The 22744-nt window shown below is 41.1% G+C and overlaps 1 long non-coding RNA gene across 1 annotated transcript in view; it reads left to right on the top strand.

The window, feature by feature from the left end:
* Nucleotides 1-21757, top strand: part of LOC128351401 (uncharacterized) — a 29343-nt gene extending 7586 nt beyond the window's left edge. Inside the window, exons 3-5 of the long non-coding RNA XR_008319756.1 lie at nt 848-1137; nt 14291-14441; nt 21393-21757. This is a non-coding gene — a long non-coding RNA (uncharacterized LOC128351401). The remainder of the gene's footprint in view (nt 1-847; nt 1138-14290; nt 14442-21392) is intronic.
* Nucleotides 21758-22744: the final 987 nt, after the last annotated feature.

Here is a 22744-nt window from a genome sequence, read left to right on the forward strand (position 1 = left end):
AGCAGTTCCTCATGGGCTCACTTCCATTTATGTTTAGGATGAGAGTATTAATATGAAATATAGAGGTGGTTCTCATGACCATGTTGGGGAAGGTTGGCGGGGAAGCAGGCTCCTACCTGCCTCCCTACACCTGATCCACCCTCCCCAGTAGGCTCTTCGGCATGAATGGCAGCTTAACGAGCAGCAGAGCCACAAGTCAGAGGAGGAGGTCTTCTGGCATCCCACAATATACTGTGCCAGGAGCATGGTGCATTGAAGGATTCCCCCATGCTGCCAGGTACTCTTGCCATCTGCCAGGTACTCTTGCCATCTGGTTTTGTCAATGCTCGGGCTGCAAGAAGACCGAGCATTCAAATGACTGGGGCGTGGAGGAGAAAGGCACACTTGCAGACTTCTACCCCACTATAAGCCTGGGTAAAAAAACCCAAGCTACCCAGTTGCGGAGCACTGGGATCGGGCTTGATCCCAGCCCTTCTCACAACCAGCTCTACCCAGGTAGGGCTGCTCTAGTCTGGATATGGGAATGACTTTCTCATATGTTATTTCTCTTTCAGAAATCTTACATGTAAGACAAAGTCCTTTGCCCTCCTTGAAATACCCTTTGCCCCTTCTGTGCCCTTCCCAAAATTGTTTTTCTGGTGCTGCTACAGAATCTTATATTAAGCTACAAGGTAGTCTTAGGCTAGCTATGGCAATGTGGGGAGAATTACCCTATATTACTTTACAGGGCTTTCATAAAGCTAACTGTGATATTGTATATTAAGCACTCTAAGCACTTGGCATTTAATGTAATATGATCATATGAAAAAATATTTTTTATTATATGAAGCAAAACCTCTTTTCATAGGCTCAACATAGACATAATGCCAATATTGACAAAAACCACTTGGGCCCCAAGTACCTTAAGGCCCACCTGATCCCAGCTACATCTACATACCTATATTAGAAGGAAGAGTCTTGTTCCATATTCTGATGCCTGCTGAAACTCGTTTTGTCAAGGATGCAGAACAGGGCCTTTTTGGTTACTGCTCCACAGGCTGTGGAACTCACTAAAAGATGAACTCCATTTAGCTCCCTCACTCCCAGTCTTTCAGAGGCAACTGATGATGACTGCTTTTTCATTTACACCTTTGGCCAGTAAGTAGCTGTTTTCCATGTTCCTATTTTGTTGGGTTTCTAGCTGTGTTTGCTGAGTTTTATTTTTAATAAAATTATTATGATTGTTTTAATTTGTTGTTCACCACCCTGGGCTCCCAGGATGAAGGGTAGAAATGAAATGAAATGAAATGAAATGAAAAATAGATAGATAGATAGATAGATAGATAGATAGATAGATAGATAGATAGATAGATACTGGATGGCTCTCCAGTTCTTATCTCCTATTCAGTAGGGCTGTGCTCAAAACCAGTTAACAACCACAGCGCATGACTTAGCCCTTAGACATCTGCTCACTTTCTTCTGCAGGGCTAAGACAGTCAAGACCCGTCAGCCAAAGCAATGATGAAGCATAGAGCCATGAAGCAAAGCAGCCATTCATTCATTCATTCATTCATTCATTTGATGTATATACTACCCTTCATCCTAGGACCCCAGGGTGGTGGATAACAAATTAAATGAGCCAGGAATAAGCCAAAACTGCCTGGGCCAGGAGGAGAAGGAGGAAAGACTGGATCTGATATTGGACTGCAGTATTGGAGCAACTGGAGCAACTAACAACTAGTCCATTCAAAGTTGACTGGTACAAGTCATTGAGGGGCTGCTCAAGGAAAGAGCTTACAGGGTGCCTATGATGCTCGACTCCACCTTCCTGGACACAGCCATCTTAGGATTAGTGCACTCACTCCAACACTCAATAATAGTGCCCAGCATCACTTGGAGAATTGAAATGACTTTTGTGCTGCCTCAGTTCTGCAGCAAAATTATATAGTACATTTTTTTAAAAAAAACAACACATGCAGATCTTAATTTGACAAGGGTGTACACACAAAACCATGCCAGGGCATAGGCAGAGAGTATACGAAGTGTGTCTAACCATACACAGGGTACCTTTTCTCCCACAACTCCATGATCACAGCTATCTCCAAAACATTGGGGGTTACAGAGCATATCTTCCAGACAAATAGTTGTAGCTTTCATGTAGGCCTACATCTGAGCAATCTTAACCACTATTCATTTCAGTTTTTAAGAACCTGGATGGTTTACCACATATGCCACAGAAAGATCACAAGAAAGAAAACAATTCCTCCAGTATCCCAGCATTTTGCTACCTCCTTCTGGTGCTCAGGAATCAGTATAACTTCAGCCTTCCAGTAATCTGGCTTTCCAAATGAGATGCTACATTAAGGCACTGAGCAGCAGCAGCAGCAAAGAAAAACTTACTTTGTATACAGAGCAATCTGGCCCCATGAAAGGCAAGGCCAATATGAACACTATGCAACCTTAGCACCTGCACAATGGTGTTGCAGAGGAACAAGCCTGAACAATTGCTCTGAATCCACATGTACAGAAGGAATGGAAGGCCACGCTTCATGCTGAGGGTACTTTCTTAGGCTAGATATGGCTACTTTGGAGTGTGTGTGTGTGTGTGTGTGTGTGTGAGAGAGAGAGAGAGAGAGAGAGAGAGAGAGAGAGAGAGAGAGAGAGAGAGAGAGAGAGAGATTTGAAACCAGTCAATACATTACACATTTTCCAGCATGTGAGGTCCCTTTAAAGGAAACTGAGCCCAATCAGATTTCAGTGCCATCTTGGAAGATGGTGCATGGAGCACTGGGAAATATGGTCCTTCCCAGGCTTTCCCCATATTGCTCTATGGGAAAAGTGCTGGGAAGGACAATATTTCCCAGTGCTCCATGCACCATCTTCCAAGATGGCACTGAAATTTGATTGGGCTCTATTTCCCGTAAGGTTCTGAGCAAAGTGCAGCACTGCATGGTGGGAATGTTGACCTCTGTGTGGATGCCAGGGAAGCTGAAGAGTATTTGGCTTCAGCCAATGCTTATCACAGGCTTGATAAACATTAGGGCCAAGGGGAGCCACCACTGGCTCCTGGGCCTTACAATGAGTAACACTGCATTATATAGATTGGATCACCCAAGCTCTCCACCACTGCTGTTCTGAGATGCTGGAGTGTCTACCTGTAACTGGGAATGAATGATCTGAGCCAACCTGATGCATCTCTGATGAGCTTTGATTGGATCCCAGGTTTCTACTAAAGCTACTTGGTCACCAATCACTTTTACCCTTGTCTTTCAAGAGCCTCCTCACTGCACCTGAAAAGTGAATGCCGGATTATTTAATTAGTTCCTCCTCCCTTATTTCCTTTGGAACCATTAAGTAAGACAAATCCATAACTCTAATGCATGTGTGTACATACTGCATGAAAGGAGAGAGGTTCATATCACAACCATAATTCTATTAGCCAGTTTGTTTTGGAATAACTCTTTTTTTTAAGCACCAACATCCAAACAATGAGCCAGATTCTTGCAGTAGTTATAACTGCATAGCAGCAAAAGATGAATTCTGAAGAAAAGAGAGATTTTCTCTGAACAAACTCCTCTAAAAGTGTTTTTCCTTTGCATGCAAGCAAGAAAGTACCCTGGATTAAACAAACTTTGCTTATTTTAGTTTCTACTCAATTACCTGTTAATGGAAAAAATCTGGCCCCACTAATAATGAGGCAGAAATGAGATCACTGTTCTCGAGGCCTGGCTTGTCAGGGACGCTTGCAACAAGAAGTGCATTTATCTGCCTTTCTATAACCCTTTTCAAGCCCTCTGGTAAAGAGCCTAAATTGAACAGCCAGTTTCGGAGGAACTTGGAACCTGCTGCAGGCTTCGTAGGCCCTCTGGGAAAAGGCAAATTATTGTTGGCAAGCCCGCCTGGCTCCAAAAGTTGATCCAGTACCCTTCCCCCCACTTGCCCATGTAGCAGCAGCAGTAGCAGCAGAAGCAGACAGAGCTCAGAATTTTGTTATAATTCAATAACAGAGTGCTGATTGGTTGGCTGACGGTGGTCTTGAAACTGGTGTTTAAGGCAGCAGAGAACAACGGCTGCTATTCATAGGAAGAGGCAGAGAGACTCAAAAGCTGTGCATTTCTATTCCAGATTTAGTCCCCACCTACCTAAAATGTCAGCTTACTCTCTCTCTCTGTGTTGTGTGTGTGTGTGTTTTTTTAACTACCACCTGCCTAGATCTGTTGTACTCAGTGCATTTGAAAATGGAGAGAGAAGTACAATTGGGGATGAAGTAGAAAGCAACTGCCTTTTCAGGAGGGAAAGTAACGATGTTAACTGATCAAACCCAGAAGCAATAAATAGGATTGTTTGCAAATACGATGATAGTAATTTCCCCCCCAGTGTTTTCCTGCCTTGCCCATCTATCAGAAAAATATATACACAGAAGTTCTGCAGCCAAAGAAGACTTAACACACAGAGCTGCATGTTTTCAATTCTACACAACTATGAATAGCCCCTCTACAGGAGAGTGTGTATTTTGGTCCAGTTGACTTTCCCATGTGGACATCACCAAGCGTCCTTATTGACTTTGCTATGGAACCATAGAGAGTCTCATGACTTTATAGCAGAAGAAACCTGACTTGCCTACAAATGAGAAATCTGAGGGATTTCATAATTTACTCCCCCAAGACTAGAACATACAAGGTAGGCAAGGTAGGTTCAAAGGGAGTCAGATATGGTTATCCCTTGTTCCTCAAACGTATGGGCCACAAAACATAAAAATGTAGGTTTATCTGCAGATTGGAAGTCTGTTCTTCCAATGCGTGGAGTTCACTAAGTGACCCAGAAGTCACTTAGGTAAGGTCTACGCAGCCCTCAGGGAGCTACTTCCAGGTCACACTTAGTGCTTCCAGGGGAGCGGGAGATTGGCAAAATGGTGCCCTGTGCCGAATCTGTGCATCATTAGTCTAGATGTCAGCCATGGCTTTTTAAATGTGCTACTGGTTACCAGCAAAGCACTCACTGGTGCAAGTGTTTCACATGTCTTGTTAGATGATTTTATCATACAAATGCAACATCAGCATGCCAGCTATCTGTGGCCTGGGCAGACATACCCCATGCAACAATAATCTAGCTAAGTATGGTATAAGGGGTCAACTTCTTAACCCAGTAATGAGCTGAATGCGGAGGAGGAGTTCTTTGGATTGCTGCAAGAGGAAGGAGAGAAATAGAACGCCCCATGTCGAAGCTGGATTGTAACCTGGCTCCCTTGTCATATACAGGAGAAACTCGGAAAATTAGAATATCGTGCAAAAGTCCATTAATTTCAGTAATGCAAATTAAAAGGTGAAACTGATATATGAGACAGACGCATTACATGCAAAGCGAGATAAGTCAAGCCTTAATTTGTTATAATTGTGATGATCATGGCGTACAGCTCATGAAAACCCCAAATCCACAATCTCAGAAAATTAGAATATTACATGGAACCAAGAAGACAAGGATTGAAGAATAGAACAATATCGGACCTCTGAAAAGTATACAGTGTACTGTGCTTGATTGGCCAGCAAACTCGCCTGACCTGACCCCATAGAGAATCTATGGGGCATTGCCAAGAGAAGGATGAGAGACATGAGACCAAACAATGCAGAATTGCTGAAGGCCGCTAATGAAGCATCCTGGTCTTCCATAACACCTCATCAGTGCCACAGGCTGATAGCATCCATGCCACGCCACATTGAGGCAGTAATTGCTGCAAAAGGGGCCCAAACCAAGTACTGAATACATATGCATGCTTATACTTTTCAGAAGTCCGATATTGTTCTATTCTTCAATCCTTGTCTTCTTGGTTCCATGTACAGTGGTCCCTCGACTTACGTACATAATCCATTCTGAACGCACGTTCGGAGGTCGAAATTTTCGTAAGTCGAGGAGCGCACCACGGAAGTCTGAAAACATTCGTAATTCGAGGAAGCCGCATCTAAAAATTCGTAGGTCGAATAAGCTGAATCTAAACCGGCAACTACTTCCAGTCTTTTTTGTCGCTCGTAACTCGAAAACAACGTAAGTCGAGTAGTTCGTAGGTCGAGGGATTACTGTAATATTCTAATTTTCTGAGATTGTGGATTTGGGGTTTTCATGAGCTGAACGCCATGATCATCACAATTATAACAAATTAAGGCTTGACTTATCTCGCTTTGCATGTAATGCGTCTGTCTCATATATCAGTTTCACCTTTTAATTTGCATTACTGAAATTAATGGACTTTTGCACGATATTCTAATTTTCCGAGTTTCACCTGTACACACTGTGCAGGGAGCAGTTTGTAGGCAAGCTAACAGTCTGCAGATCAATTGTTTAGTGGAAAAATACACCCTGAAAAATAATGCATTCTTTCAACATACTTCAACTCCATTGAACTACATAGTGCTGATAGAATAGCTCCACAGTATTCCTTATTTTTGACATTTTAAGTTAGTAAGATGACTTAGACCTCAGCAAAAGCTGCTATGAATTCCATTTTATTGTCATTGCCAATTAGTGTCACCAAAGAGCAAACTTTATTGGGCAAACTGGGACAATTTAAACACATAAAAAGATATTATTGTAAGAGTTCATATTCATTCTGTTGAGGGGGTAAATCCAATTAAATGATGACCCAACCTGAACAAACTTGTCTTTGCCCAACCCAACCCTAGCACAGCATCCCTCCAGTGGTTATTGCTGGTGTCTATCTTATGTTTCTTTTAGATTGTGAGCCCTTTGGGGACAGGGATCCTTCTTCCTTCCTTCCTTCCTTCCTTCCTTCCTTCCTTCCTTCCTTCCTTCCTTCCTTCCTTCCTTCTTATTTATTTCTCTATGTAAACCACTTTGGGAACTTTTGTTTAAAAGTGGTATAAAAATATTTGTAGAAGTTAGTAGACTGGGGAAACAAATTGGACAAAAAAAGACTCTCCGTTTGTAGTAACAGTTATGGGACTAACAGTTATGGAACTTCTCTGTCTCCTTTTTGCTTGGTCAAGATGGCACCCAAACCATTTTCAGAAGCATCAGTGGTTATAATAGTGTGGCTGTTGGTGACAAAAGAAGTGAGAGCCGGGCTTTCAGCAATGGCCAGTTTGATAGCCTGAAAACTAGCTTTGCAGGATGCATCCCAGTTAAATGCTACATTCTTTTTAAAAAGAAGGTGCAATGGAACAACCTTTGAGGCAGATTATCTAACAAATTTACTCACAGACACCTAAAAATGGTCAAAGTGCATCCTTGTTGTGTGGCTCTGGTGCTTCCCAAATAGCTTTCAGCAAGTCTGTTTCGGAATATACGCCACTCTGAAATATTGTGTCCCAAGTACATCACCGGATGTATGCAAAACTGACATTTATCTGCAGAGCTAGTAAGCCCGTGTTGTTGGAGTTTTCTTAAGACTTTTGTCAGTTTAGCATCATGCTCTTCAATGGTTTTGCCATACACTAAAATGTTACCCTGAAATTGAGACTATCCATAGTCCCAAAAATTGCATATATCTACGCATCTTAAATCTATGCATATATGAAGAGTCCTATTTGGTTTTCATACAAGAACAATGGGATGGGAGACCCATTCTGATGAATCAACAGGTTCTGTGATGTCAGCATGCTGTAGTCTTGAAAGCTCTTCTCTAAATGGTTGGCACAGTGCTGGGTAGGTTCCCCACTTAGTGTTGTAAAGGTATTGCATTTGCCTTCATCTGATTTTGATGTTTGAAATGCATGGCAGTGCCAGGAGTAGCAGCAAGAGCATCTGAGAAATCAGCAGTCATATCAGCATATGGATGCTTCATCATCTGTAATATGGGTTCCATACTACAGGTGAAAATCGAAAAATTAGAATATCGTGCAAAAGTCCATTAATTTCAGTAATGCAAATTAAAAGGTGAAACTGATATATGAGACAGATGCATTACATGCAAAGCGAGATAAGTCAAGCCTTAATTTGTTATAATTGTGATGATCATGGCGTACAGCTCATGAGAACCCCAAATCCACAATCCCAGAAAATTAGAATATTACATGGAACCAAGAAGACAAGGATTGAAGAATAGAACAATATCGGACCTCTGAAAAGTATACAGTGTACTGTGCTTGATTGGCCAGCAAACTCGCCTGACCTGACCCCATAGAGAATCTATGGGGCATTGCCAAAAGAAGGATGAGAGACATGAGACCAAACAATGCAGAATTGCTGAAGGCCGCTAATGAAGCATCCTGGTCTTCCATAACACCTCATCAGTGCCACAGGCTGATAGCATCCATGCCACGCTGCATTGAGGCAGTAATTGCTGCAAAGGGGGCCCAAACCAAGTACTGAATACATATGCATGCTTATACTTTTCAGAGGTCCGATATTGTTCTATTCTACAATCCTTGTCTTTTTGGTTCCATGTAATATTGTACTTGTTGTACTTGTAAGGTTGTAAGGTTGTACTTAAGGCATGCAATGATAATGATTGATAGATTCACTAGGCAATTGGAATCTAGAATAGAACCTTTCACGTTCAGCAATCAGGTTCAAAGTAGGGTTCAAATAATCATCTAAGACTTGAAGAGTAGCTTCATAAGAACTGGCATTCCTTTCCAAGTTGGTAGGCAATGACAGGTGTGTATATATTCTTTGGCCTTCAGGTCCCTGGCAGTAAATTATTACAGCCTTTTGAATGGCTGAAGAAAAATCAGGGGTCTGTAATTGCAGGAATAGGACTTCCATTGTTTCCAGGGTCCTCCTAGGGTGGACAAGAAAAAAGGTGGTGGTGGGCTCTGAGCCATGCCACAGTGGGCATCCAGAGAACAACAGAGTCCAGGATTGAGATGGGGAAAGTACCTTCAGAGGTTGTGCAGGTCAGGAAGCTAGAGAAACAATCATCAGCAGATATAACAGAATGCAGCAGTTCAGGAAGGTAGGCCCAATAATGCAATGACATGAGGTTGCAGGAACATTGCTTGCTTTGTTAGAAACTCACTTCTTACCCAGCAGCCCCATAGTGTGCTCCTGGGTATGTGAGGTCTGTGCATGCTGTCCTGTGGTCATGAGCTTTGTGAGACTGTTGACAATCAGCTGGGGGCCAGGCCCTTCCTGGCTTCTGGCTGCAGCAGTTCGCTCCCCCAACTCTACCAGTCTCAGCTGCCAGAAGGTTCACCAGAGCTCTATTCAGACATTACATCCTCTGTGTGTTCAGGTGTCTCTACATATGCACATGTTTTTGTGTGGATGACTGTACATGCATTCATTTAAAAAGTGAAGCAGGGTACAGAGCCTCTCAGATGCAGGATACAGATAGTAAGGGTGTTGAAACTAATGTGTGAATAACTGTATGTGCATACATGTATGTACATTTTACATACATGTTGTACATGCGTTGAATGTAATATGTGAACCTTGCCCATTCTCTTTGCTGCTCCCTATGCTTGAAATGCCTTCCCAAACATGTCTCTGATGCAACCATTATCTTATCTTGGAGTAAGATAGCATTCATTCCTATAATTACTACTTATATAAAGGTGTTTTACTACTCCTTTCCAGCTATGCAATTTTAAATGTGAAAACTATCATTGCTATGAAGATTTAAACAACAGTTCTAAAAGCAAAGAAAGCAACAAACTACAGTTGTTAATCAACAGGCTGAACACTTCAAAGCACAGATGGATGGATGGATGGATGGATTGATTATTATTTTTATTTATTTTATATATTTAGTACATTTATATACCACCCCATACAAAAAAGGCCATGGGCAGTTCACAATTACTTCGTTAGCTGGGAATGCACATTCTTGTTCCAGGCATAGAATTCAATAGACCAATGGGAAAATGGAGGAAACACATAGGCCACCTGTGACATGCCTCACATCCATCACATGAACCTGGGGCAGGTACAAGCCTAGGCCACAACTAGCAAAGAGATGTGTCCAAATCCCTGTTGATTTATGAAACTTTCTGCCTAGTATAGGTGCTTAGAATCATAAACTGAGCCCTTAAGTGTGAGCCCTTGAAGAACACTTAACTTTGCATAGAATTGTGTCCCTGCTTGCTAATGCATTTGGCTAGGGAAACATTTCAATCTAATGTTGTCTATTCTTTGTAGATATTTTTATTTATTAATATTTAACGATATTATTTTTATTTAGAATCTTTTCCATATTCACCATATTGAGATTTGAAGCCTAGCTCTTTGGATTTTCTAGCTGCTACTCTTACCTTCACAATCTTTTGTAAAACAAACCCCAGATGTTATTAAACCCTTTCACTCTGAAACAAACACCAAACTTCTGGGAAGAGCCCAAATCACTACCATAAAATATGGTATGTGATACTGTAATAAAAGGCCAGCTACAGTGTGTAATTTATTTCTGCTAGAATTCTATGACAATTGCCTTTTTATTAAATATTTTTTTCCCAAGCCTACAGTTTCATGGTGTCAAGGCAAGCTGCTTTTGATTGATTTAAAAAGTCTATTCAAATTCTTTCTTTTAGCATATCTATAGGACTTACTAAAATGCACCCTTAATTAATCCAGCACTCATCAAATTTACTTTACAGATGATCATATATAAAGAGGACTTTCCAAAACCCCTAAGCAAGTCCCTTTATAGTTTCTACCTTCACAATTCAAGACTTCTCATCTATGAATTGTTAGTTTTTAAGCAAGTCAAGGAAGAGGGTAATAATGGGTATCTGCAGAAAGATACCCATTAGATGGGCAGTGAGGACTAACACAGATAGTCTGGCTCTAATGTATAATGCGGCTCTAATATAATAGATAATATTATAATATATTATATTATAATATAATAGATAATGTGGCTCTAATATAATTTGATTCTCTCTTCTGATCTCAGAACGAATCCCATATGAACTAGAGAAGATCCTTTTTCTTTATTTCTTTCTAGAAAGGGCCCTGCTCCTCTTTTAAACACTGGTGAGCAATATCGGCTGTTCGTTGAGCTGAGATTTCAGAAGTGGTCCAGTCTAGAGTGGACCACACTTGAGATCTCTGCTCAATGAACATCCTGCTTTTCTCTGTTCCAGGCAATCATGATCTTTAGGTTATCTATAACCCTGCTATACTCAAGCAACCACTACTGAGGGGCAAAAATACAGAGAATATTCAGGTACCTTCAATTGATAACCTTCAGTCAATTCATATTTATTTCAACATGTTTACTTATATTCTGCTTTTCTATATAATGTTTTCTAAGTGGCACTGTTAGTAAATTCTTCTCTACATTCCTGGAGAAGTACAAATTTTAAAAAAAACACCCACTTTTGTTATTTGTAGTACAAATAAAATAAAAGTACAATTTTTTTTAAAAAACACTCTTCATATCAGTCAGCTTTTCAGTCAGCTAATATAGGATCAACCCACCCATCCCTAAAACATTTATTTTAAACAAAATCATCTTAACAAGTACATACTGGCTAACCTCTTAATTTCTTCAAATCATTTTAAACATGAGATATTGTTGCTTATCTGCCATTCATGAACTTGAACATGGAATAAGCTCCCTTGCAGTCTGTCCACTTTCTTCACATTGTTGCCTGATCCTGCGGTATGCTCCAGAACCTCAGCTAGGGAGATTATTTCTTTAGACAAGACCATGAACAGGTGTGTGAAAGGACGAGCAGCTTTATTTGTCAAACAGGAATAAAAGAATACATTTCTACATCTATATATTTTGACACAGGCTCTGTATGCAGAACAGGGGTTTTCAGCTTTTGAGCTGGGATGGAGGCCAGCATGTCACCGAGGGTGGGCAAATAGATGGGCGGAGCCCAGTAATAAAACGGTATGCTCAGTGCACAAAAACCCACACTAAAGGGGCAAAACTCACATGAATCACTGGCCAACATCCAGACTAACGAGGCCTAGGTAATCTCAGCAAATTGAAGAGCAGCAGAGACCAGGTTGACCACCGTTGAATTACTTAATTCCTAGAAGCCAGGAGCCCACTTCCTAAAGTTTGTGATGAGGGGGGGCAGCAAACCGGCACCCAATGATGTACAATCAAACAAAGCAGATTCAGAATCTTTCAGAGTACTGTCAGAGATGCACTTAGGTAATTTTGGAGCCTGGACCTAAAGGTGTTTGGAGGCCCTTCTCCCACTTGAAGTTAAACATAATCTCATAGGAACATAGGAAGCTGCCATATACTGAGTCAGACCATTGGTCTGTTTTGCTCAGTATTGTCTACACAGACTGGCAGCGGCTTCTCCAAGGTTGCAGGCAGCAATCTCTCTCAGCACTGTCTTGGAGATACCAGGGAAGGAACTTGGAGCCTAGATGCTCCTGCCAGAGCGGCTCCATCCCCTTACACACACCATCTCCACCATCTCCATCTCCTTACACACACACACACACACACACACACAGTATTTTTAAAACTTGGGATATACTCATGCAAATATGCACTAGCAGAAAAATTTCAACACACAACTTAACATATTCCAATCCCACATTTTTCTTTCCGCACTCCCCCCTCTGTCACTAAAGCACCCGGCACAGGTCATAATCACATTTGGCCACCCAGCGCAGTGCTGGCCAGCAGTGACCACACCACCCAGGACAGTCTAAAGAGGATTTGGGCAACCCCAGTGAGTGTAGAGACCCTGGACCTTGGCCCCAAAGTCCAGGAGTAAGAGCACCACTTAGTATTGTTGTTCTCGATGCCACACAACCTTTCTTCAGTGGAACAACAGAATCCGCTTTTGTGAAAGTGAAAGTAATATCCTACTTATCCCATCTACAAATGTTAGCTTTAAAGCAGGGCAAGAAAGAAGCAATCATGGGAACCTGCAAGAAGTTGAATGTTTTAGCTGTGCATTCGAGTGTTGTAAAGAGGCCAATTCCTTTATCTATCCCATGTCACTACTTTTTGATGGACAGGAAAATGAACCACGTGGATACTTTTTCATTAGATGAATTAATGCAGCAATCCATACCATACTTAAAATTTGCCAAGAAATTGCCAGGCTGGCGGAACTCCTTAAAGTGTAAAGTCCAAACAAGATCTTAACTCTTTACTCATTCTAAAAGCAAGCAGGTTCCATTAATTTAAAAAGATTATAACAACTCTCTTCTGCCATTCCATTGCACCATTATAGGATCCTGGTCTCTCTCTAATCTTTAATTTTGCAGAAGTAACCATTTATTTTTCAAACAAGGGGGACTATGGTCTAGATTCGCTCTAGGTGGCACCTGCTGGGATTTATTTTGGCCCCATGAGCAGCCTACAAAACTGCTAGCTATTCTGATTTACACAGTCAGACCCTTTTTTCTGTTCCACATTTAATCCCCACCCCCGCAAAAAAGGTCTTTCACATGTTTGAGAACCAGAAGGTAGGAGGCAATAAACCCAGCTTTTTCTTCATGTGAGAACCCATGGGACAAACACCTACCCAGGTTTTCAAATGTAGGTAGCCCAACCTTTTCACCTTGATATTTACTGAGGTAGGATGAAAATAGCAGCTGCTCTACCTTGGTCTGCCGATCATGTGTTGAAATCTCAGTTTTAAGCAGTGCCTGGCAGCTGGGGGACATATTTGTCAGAGAGTTCTGTGGCTAGAGGGGCCAGTCAGAGGAGAGCTGTTGGTGTACTGACAACTGTCTCTCCACTGGGAGTGCAATGCATTGTGGGATACCTCCCTTGATCCTTGGAGGACCCAGCTCCCTGAAGCAATAATGAAGCTTGCGGCTGCTGTGTTTATGTGTAGGGTGAGTTAGCAAAGCCAGAGTCTCTTCACAACTGCCAGGAATGGAGTAGGAACCCTTCACTCCCCGAAACAGACCCAGATGATCATGTGAAAGATGTGTGTTAATGAACACATTAACAATTAGTAATGATTTAAGGGGAAGAGAGCTGGTCTTCTCCAGCTTGTGATAGCGAGCAATGAATTATCCCCTTTGCTATGCAGGGTCCACCTTGGTTTGCATTTGGATGGGAGACTAGATGTGAGTACTGTCTGTCAGAAGTTCCCCTTAGGGGATAGGGATGTAGCTCATTGGTAGGGTGTCTGCTTGCATGCAGAAGGCCCCGGGTTTATTCCTTGGCATCTCCAGGGAGAGACTCCTGCCTGTAAACCTGGAAGAGACACTGCCAGCTATTGTAGACAATACTGAGCTAGACAAGTCAGTGGTCTGACTCAGTAGAAGGCAGCTTTCTAATTTCCTATGTTAAGGTAAGTGTGAATGATTAAAGTGATCATTTCCTTGTTGCTTATATTTTGCAAGCAGATGTTTGTTCACTTATACTATGGAAACTACAGTAAGAGTCTAGACTGATAGTTACTTTCATCCTGACATTCAGTTTGGAAAGGACAATAGAGCAAGGGGAAAGGAAAGAAACACCATTCTGAAATGTCTACTCAGCAAAGAATAAGCTGACAAAGTCACCTCCATCCTACAGGAGAACACTACAGCTGTTCATTGTAGATGAAGAGGAGCCTTCAGATATGCAGGTAATGATTGAAGTGAATAGGGTGAAACACTATTGGGATCCGTGATTGATTGCTGTGCTGCTATTAAATTTTTGATTGTGTATGAAAAATGAGCAAAAAGGGAAAACATTTCAGAAGAGCAGTTTGCCATTTATGTAAATTCTGATATCACCCAATCCTCTTTCAAGTCTGTTGGTCATTCTGTAATATATAGTCTTCCAAACTTGGTAAAATGATGGCACAAGAAACTGATATGTGGAACAAGCACACACTGTGTGAATCTATGTGCAGTCTCAAAACTACTGCAGTCCAAGGGTTCAGTTCTCCACTGATGTCTCCTCCCTGCAAAATCAACTTCTCTCTATGCACCCACATGAAATGCTGTAGTTCTTGATGTGGTCAGGCATCTTAGTATCCAAAACCCTCTTTGAAATCTCATTGGCAGTTTGTGATATAACAGTTTCATTTGTTTTCTCTCGAGTCCCTGGCATATCTGTATCTGCTACAGACACATTTTCACTTATCTCATCCATCATAGTCTTATGACTTTTAAGGGCTCTGGAAATCTCTTTTTTTCCTTCTGTAGACAGCTGTATCATTGGTCTGAGCCAAATATGATATTGAGGTCATATATTGCTTGGTCACTTTTACAGGTTTCCATGCTCCATTTTGATGGATAGCAACTGAGTCTGCTCACTGCACAGGAGAGAGCAGCTTCAGACTTTTGTCATAAGAATGTTTTTGTTGTTTCAGAACTAGGCAGTCTGGTTCTAAAGTGTCTCCCTATTTAAGATTCTGAGGCTACCCTGTATCTCCTGTAGGTAATGTTGTCTAATACAGATGTTTTGCCCAGATCAGATCTCTTCAGAATCCTCTTTACTGTTTGACTGTGGCTGTTTTCCCCAAGACCTTGGACTATGGAAATATTTGACTTTTAAAAAGAATGATTGTTGCACAGTTGTCTGTGTTCTGCAAACATAGACACCGTTCCACAACAATACAGTACTTGTACAGCAGAATTCGCATCTACTGGCAGTTAATGTCCCCACCCTCTATAATATTTCAACACAACTGCTTTTGGCAGAAACACCTTTAACTCTACTACTACTAACTCATGAATGCAGTTGCATGGATTAGCATCCAGTAAAACTGAACATCTTGGGCCAACTATCTTAATTGGAGGAGAGAGACATAGCCTGGGGCATTTGCCAACAGACTTAGCAGCCGTGGGAAAAGAGGAAAGGTCCTCTTATAGTTGAGAACAGAAAGCAGAGAGTAGGAATCAATGGGCAATGTTCTTATTGCTGAGAAATTACTTACTTATAGAGTAAGTAATTATAACTTACTTATAACTATTACTTACTTATAGTTAATTGAACAAGAAGCCAACTTTAACTGAGAAACAAGAGTTTGATATTTATTACTAACTAAACAGAGGCTAAGAAAACAATAAACAAGACCAACAGTCTCTTATGCATAGAGAGGGACAACCTCTCCATTTGAATTCAAGGCTTTCACAACAAGCAGACAAACACACACTGTCTGTGACTCTACCCTCAAACCAGGACATAGATACATTCAAATAGAGAAGCATGCCCCATACAAATAGCAGAGGCAATGTCTATGGGGAAATCCTAACATTCCCCTTCTCATTGTCTTGTTCTTGAATTCCAAGTCCCCCATTTTGTTTTATGATGTGATGAAACATTTTCCTTCCCCAATTGCAGCAATGTATCTTTCTCTGAATCTGGCATTCTTTCAATTTTGTGCCAGTCTGTAGGTTCTGGCATTTTCTCCCCTCTGGCTGCCAGTTACAATCTTTTATTTGGAATCCCTTTATTAACTCTGCTAAAGCATCTCACTCGTTGTTCCATCTCAGTCTCCCCTTCTTGATCGGAACTCTCTGGTTCTGTCTCAATCTCCCCTTCTCGACTAAGTCTCTCTATTATAGCAGAGTATAAGTATTATATCAGAGTATATAAGTAATCATATATTATGATTACTTGTTCATTTTGTTGCTGTGTAAGCCTCTTCAGTTATTGGAAAATCTAGGTCAGTCAGGCATCTCATTGGCATTTGACTTTTGCCTCTCATCAAAATATGCAACAGTGAACAATTTAACAGTATCCATGATAGGATCAAGTATTCTGTAGCTTTTGCTATTTAGTGAATAAACTATGGATATTCCTTCTTCAGTTCTGCAATCTAATTTTCTTCTTAGTTCTTTAAGAATATATACATAAGCTTTGCATACAAATACTCTAGGAACATAGGTAGCTGCTTTATACTGAGTCAAACCATTGGTCCATTTCACTCAGTATCTACACAGACTGGCAGTGGCTTCTGCAAGATTGCAGGCAGGAATCTCTCTCAGCCCTATCTTGGAGATGCCAGGGAGGGAACTTTGACCTTTCTGCATACAAATATGCAGATGCTCTTCCCAGAGCAGCCACATCCCCTGAGGGGAATTTCTTACAGTGCTCACATGTAGTCTCCATCAAATGCAAACCAAGGTGGACCCTGCTTAGCAAAGGGAACAATTCATTTTGCTACCATAAGAACAGGTCTCCTTATACTCTCTCTATCATTATGCTTATGCATATCTCTAGTGTGTTTTAAGTTAGGTTTTGTCCCACTCCACAATTCAAAGAGTGTTACTCCTTTACGTTTAGTTGGAAGTCTGTTCTGCAAATAAGTTGCAGTCATTACAGCTTATCCCCAGTATTTGTTTCCCAGAACTGAGTCAAGAAGCATACTTCTAGGCATTACAGTCAAAGTTCTGTTCTTTCTCTCTGCCACTCTATTTTCCTCTGGAGTATATGGTATTGTAATCTCATGTTTAATTCCTTGTTCTTTTAAGTATTGCTCAATATCCTTCCCAGTATATTCCCCAACATTATCAATGTGCAATGTTTTAGGTTTTCTTCTATACTTACTCTAGACTGGGAACATAAGAACATAAGAACAGCCCTGCTGGATCAGGCACAAGGCCCATATAGTCCAGCATCCTGTTTCACATAGTGACCCACCAGATGCCTCAGGGGAGCCCACAGGCAAGAGGTATGTGCATGCCCTCTCTCCTGCTGTTGCTCCCCTGCAACTGGTATTGAGAGGCATCGTGCCTCTGAGGCTGGAGGTGGCCCCCAGCCCCCAGACTAGTAGCCATTGATAGACCTGTCCACCGTGAATTCAAAAGTCTCTTTTAAAGCCATCCAAACTGGTGGCCATCACCACATCCCATGGCAAAGAATTCCATAGATTAATTATATGCTGTGTGAAAAAGTATTTCTTCTTATCAGTCCTAAATTTCCCAACCTTCAGTTTCATAGGGTGACCCTTGGTTCTAGTATTGTGTGAGAGAGGGATAAAAATTTATCTATGTCCACCCTCTCCACTCCATGCATAATTTGGTACACCTCGATCATGTCTCCCCTTAGTTGCCTCTTTTCCAAGGTAAAGAGCCCCAGATGCTGTAGCCTAGCCTTATAAGGAAGTTGATCATCTTTGTTGCCCTTTTCTGAACCTTTTCCAGTTCTACAATATCCTTCTTATGATATGGTGACCAAAGCTGTATGCAGTACTCCAGATGTGGCCACACCATAGAGTTCTATAAAGGCATTATAATTTTAACATTTTTATTTCCAATCCCCTTCCTAATGACTCCTAGCATGGAATTAGCTATATATATATTTATAGAAGTTTATGTTATACTGCTTGATAGCTATATGTTCCTCAAACTCTCTTTTTACTGTCTCCTTGCATTTCTTTTGCCAGAGTTTATGTTCCTTTCTTTTCTCATCATTTGGACAGGATTTCCATTTTCTGAAGAAATCCCTTTTATAGTTTCCCTGACTCTACTTGTTAGTGACACTGGCGTCCTCCTGAATTTGGTGGTACCTTTCTTCCTCCTTGTTATACATTCCAACTGTGCTTCTAGTATTGTGGTTTTAAATAGGTTCCATGCTTTCTGGGGTGATTTGACCCTCCCGACTTTCCCTTTCAACTTCCTTCTTACCAGTCCCTTCATTTTTGAGAAGTTTCCTCTTCTGAAGTCCAACGCATCTGTGTTGGACTTCCGTGACAATTCTCTACTTGCATTTATGCTGAATTGGATCACACTATGGTCACTGCTACCCAGTGGTTCTGCAACTCTGACATCTTGCACCAGGTCCTGACCACTCAGGATTAAATCCAAGGTTGCCATCTCTCTGGTTGGTTCAGCGAATAATTGTTCTAAGGCACAGTTGTCTAGCACGTCTAGAAATCTGGCCTCTCTTTCATTACCTGAATGCGAATTTACCCAGTCTACGTGTAGGTAGTTAAAGTCACCCATTATTACTGGCCTGTGTCTCTTTGACGCCTCTCTTATTGTTTCTCCAACTCCAGATCACTCTCAGTGGTTTCATTCGGAGGGTGATAGCACGTCCCTAGTGAATCCATTCTTTCTTTTCTTTTCTTTTTAAATGAAAGCTGGGAATCTGGGGGAATTAATAGGAGAAATCCAAATCTTGAATCAATTTGAATTGAATCTGGCGCAATTCGATTTGGACCTGAATCTAGCCAATGGACCACAGGGATGATTAGTTCTGTCTCCAAATCACCCGAATCAGCTAGATTTGGGTACAAATTGATTTTTACACCCAAGATATTGGACTGATTGGGCATTGGCCTGATCCAGCAGGGCTTTTCTTGGGTTATTTTTTTCACTATTCTGCAGTTCAGCTTCAAATTGAGGTGGCCCTTCCCTCCCTCAACTGCCACTACAGAGAAACTAGGGACCATCTTCTCTGAGGAGAGGAGAGGAGAGGAGAGGAGAGAAAGAGAGAGAGAGGCTGGTTAGCTGCCACCATCCAGCTCCCATATTCCAGCAGTGTTCGCCCCTCACTCCCTCAGCTGCCACTACAGAGCAACCATGGCCATCATGCTCTGAGGGGATGAGAGACAGACACAGGCTATAAGAGTACAATGTTTAGAAGTATTTGACCCTGTCTCATAGAGTCTTTTTGTTACTTCTTGTTTAGGGTTTTAATGATGCTTATCATTTTAATATTTTTATGTGAAACACTTTCAGACGTCCATCTCTGACAAAAAATAAATGTGTAAGTAAATATAATGGTGTTGCTACTGCTGCTACACTTCATAATTTCTGACATAAGTGAAGCTTCATATAACTGAACAGAAGATGTGTGGACTAGACATTTCAGCTGTGGGTTCTAGCTTACTAGCATCATATTTGAACCCTTCTTTGTTAGGGTTCTTCTTTGTTTTGTTTCTGACATAAGTTTGCATTGGGCTTTTTTTCATTTCAGTTTGTCTCAGCCCTTGTTTAGCTTCTCAGAGTTCTTGACAAGTTTTTAATCCACACCCTGATATCATGTATATAAATATGCAACACCATAAAGATGTCTGCATAATCAAGGATGGGGCTGTAGCTCAGTGGTAAAGCATCAGCTTTGCATGCAGAACATCCTGGGTTCAATCCCTGGCATCTCCAGTTAGGGACTGTAAAAGGCTCCTGCCTGAATCCTTGGAGTACCAGTGCCAGTGAGTGTAGGCAGTACTGAACTAGATGGTCTGACTCAGTATAAGGCAGCTTCCCAATCACCCTGTTTGGTTTATCTGTATAACCAAAGAGATACAAAATGGACTTCTCCACTTTCTAGAATGGAGATTGAATATACACAACCAGGAATGCTAGTCATCCTGCTGAATTTGCCAGAATCTACTACTGGCATCAAGGCCTGTAAGTAGTTTTCTAACTCACTGGTGACTTTTTGAAAACGGAATATGGTTGTTTTGCATTACTTGTCTATTGAGTCCAAACACATTCTTGTAACTTCCAGGCTTCTCTGCAATGGCTGTTGGACTGGCTTATTCTGTAGATTTTTCTACCTTCTATCACCTTCAATTTTTTTTCATAAGATAAAGCCCCAGCCTTTATCCATGAGTACCACTGAAACCCCTGACATACAGTACATGAATTACAGGTCATGCTTTTGGATTTATTTTTATAGAGTACTGCTCTGCTAAGTAACCTATAGCTTGAAATACATCTTTGTGATCTGTATCAGCATCCTGTTGATCTTCTGGATCTGTTTCTTTTAAATTAACTGTTTGTACCACATATAAATTAGTCACAGTACTAATTTCAACCCATAGAGCTTGTGCATTAAAATCTACTATCTAGAATGTCAACAGAGCTGGCTCTGTATCTGTAATTCAGATTATGTTTTCCAAACACTTGCAGCCTTTTCCCACAGTATGTTACTAATCTGTTATTTGAATGCTGAAGTGGCTCTACTTGTAATACTCTGTATGTTTTTAAAGACATTGCATTAGCTTGTGACCCTGTGTCAATGTATAATTCACTGTTTTGTGATCATTCATGAAAAGATCCATTTACCATCTTCCAGAGGTGAATAAGTCAGTATACCAATGAAGAAATCATGTGGGTTTTTATTGTTTTTACCACTGTAAATATAGCTTTGCCTTGAGATTTTCTTTCTCTGCTTGTATATATTTAAACAAAATGGTTCAATTTGTGACATTTTCTACACCCCCCCCCCCCCCATATATTGAACAGGTATTAGGCCTGTGTAAATTCAGATTCAAAAATCTGGAGTTTATCCAAAATTGCCCCAAATTGGTAAAAAAAATAAGTAATATATGAATCTGACCGCTCCCCCCTGCAACAAAATCAGATTTCCAAAATATAGAAATTAATTTCAGAAATACTTCAGAATTTTGGAATTGGCAAAATTGCACCATTCCCCCCCCCCAGAGGTGAATAGGGAAATTTTAAAAAACCACTGGTTGGTCCCAGAGCCTTGAAACTTGCCACAGATGTGGGCAATGGGGTCATGGCCCCGTGTAGTAAAGAAAAGAACCGTCCAATTCCCTAATTTTTGGTGAATTTTTGAAATTTTTGTAAAAATGTCAAATAATGGTGAAATTTGGCTTGTTTCAATACAGAACTTTACAAAATCTTCTGAAACGGGACCCTCCTTGGATCATCATTCTACCAGCATCTGGAGACATCTACCCTTTGCCTTCATTAAAAGCAGTAACAGCATGCCCCTTTCCAGAATTTCCAGAATAGATGGGCATACAGTTATGATATCTGGCACACATGAAGTCCACATTGGCAGGAATATGTGTGTGCTTTTCTCTCTTTCTCTTTTTGCTTTTTTAAAATAAAGCTATTGGTATTTTTGGTGGCTAAAAATTGTGAAATCTGGTTTGCTTCAAGCCAGAACCTTACAAAACATTCTGGATCTGAAACCCTCCCTAGGACCATCATTCCACCCCCATGTGCATGAAAACTATCATTCCTTTGATTTTATATATATATATTTTCCCCATTGCAGGACACAGTAAAAGTGAAAGTACTTTGAACATTTCTGTTTTTGTGGTTAGAATTTCTCACTTTCCCTTCTATCCATTAAGAGATTAAAGTGTGTGTTTAACCCCTTTCAGAAGGTCTACCGGTTCCTGCAACTTCCAAATGTAAATTGGAATTTGGATTCAGATTCAAAATCCGATCGGATATCCAACATTGCCAGAGCCCATAGAATCTGATTCTGAAATTGTCGAAGGCAGGAGGGGTGGAATCTGAATTTTCTGAACACGCACTGGTTTGGCATTTGTTTTATGATTGATACTATACTTATAGCATGGCTTCTGCAAAGGTAAATCTGGCCTCAGTAACCGTTTGGAGTTCTTTGAGAGTGTCAAAAGGTGTGTAGATAAAGGTGATCCAGTTGACATAGTCTACCTGGACTTCTAGAAAGCTTTCGACAAAGTTCCTCATCAAAGACTCCTGAGAAAACTTAACAGTCATGGTATAAGGGAACAGGATCATGTGTGGACTGGTAACTGGTTGAAGGACAAGAAACAGAGGGTTGGAATAAATGGAGAGTTCTATAAATGGAGGGAAGAAATAACTGGGACCAGTGCTCTTTAGCTCTTTAACTCATAAATGATCTAGAAGTTGAGGTAAGCTGCAAGATGGCCAAATTTGCAGATGACACCAAACTATTTAGGGTAGTTAAATCCAAAAGAGATTGCAAATAGCGCCAAAAGGTTCTCTGCAAACTGGGGGAGTGGGCAACAAGATGGCAAAGGCAGTTCAATGTTAACAAGTGTAAAGTGATACATATTGGAGCAATACCCCCCCCCCCGAACTTCACATTATGAGATCTGAGCTGATGGGGTCCGAGCTGTCAGTAATTAACCAGGAGAGAGATCTTGGGGGATGGTGGACAGCTCATTGAAAGTGTTAACTCAATGTGTAGCAGCTGTGAAAAAGGCCAGTTCCATCCTTG

The sequence above is a fragment of the Hemicordylus capensis genome, chromosome 3 (genome assembly GCF_027244095.1).
Source record: "Hemicordylus capensis ecotype Gifberg chromosome 3, rHemCap1.1.pri, whole genome shotgun sequence".
Lineage (NCBI taxonomy): Eukaryota > Metazoa > Chordata > Lepidosauria > Squamata > Cordylidae > Hemicordylus > Hemicordylus capensis.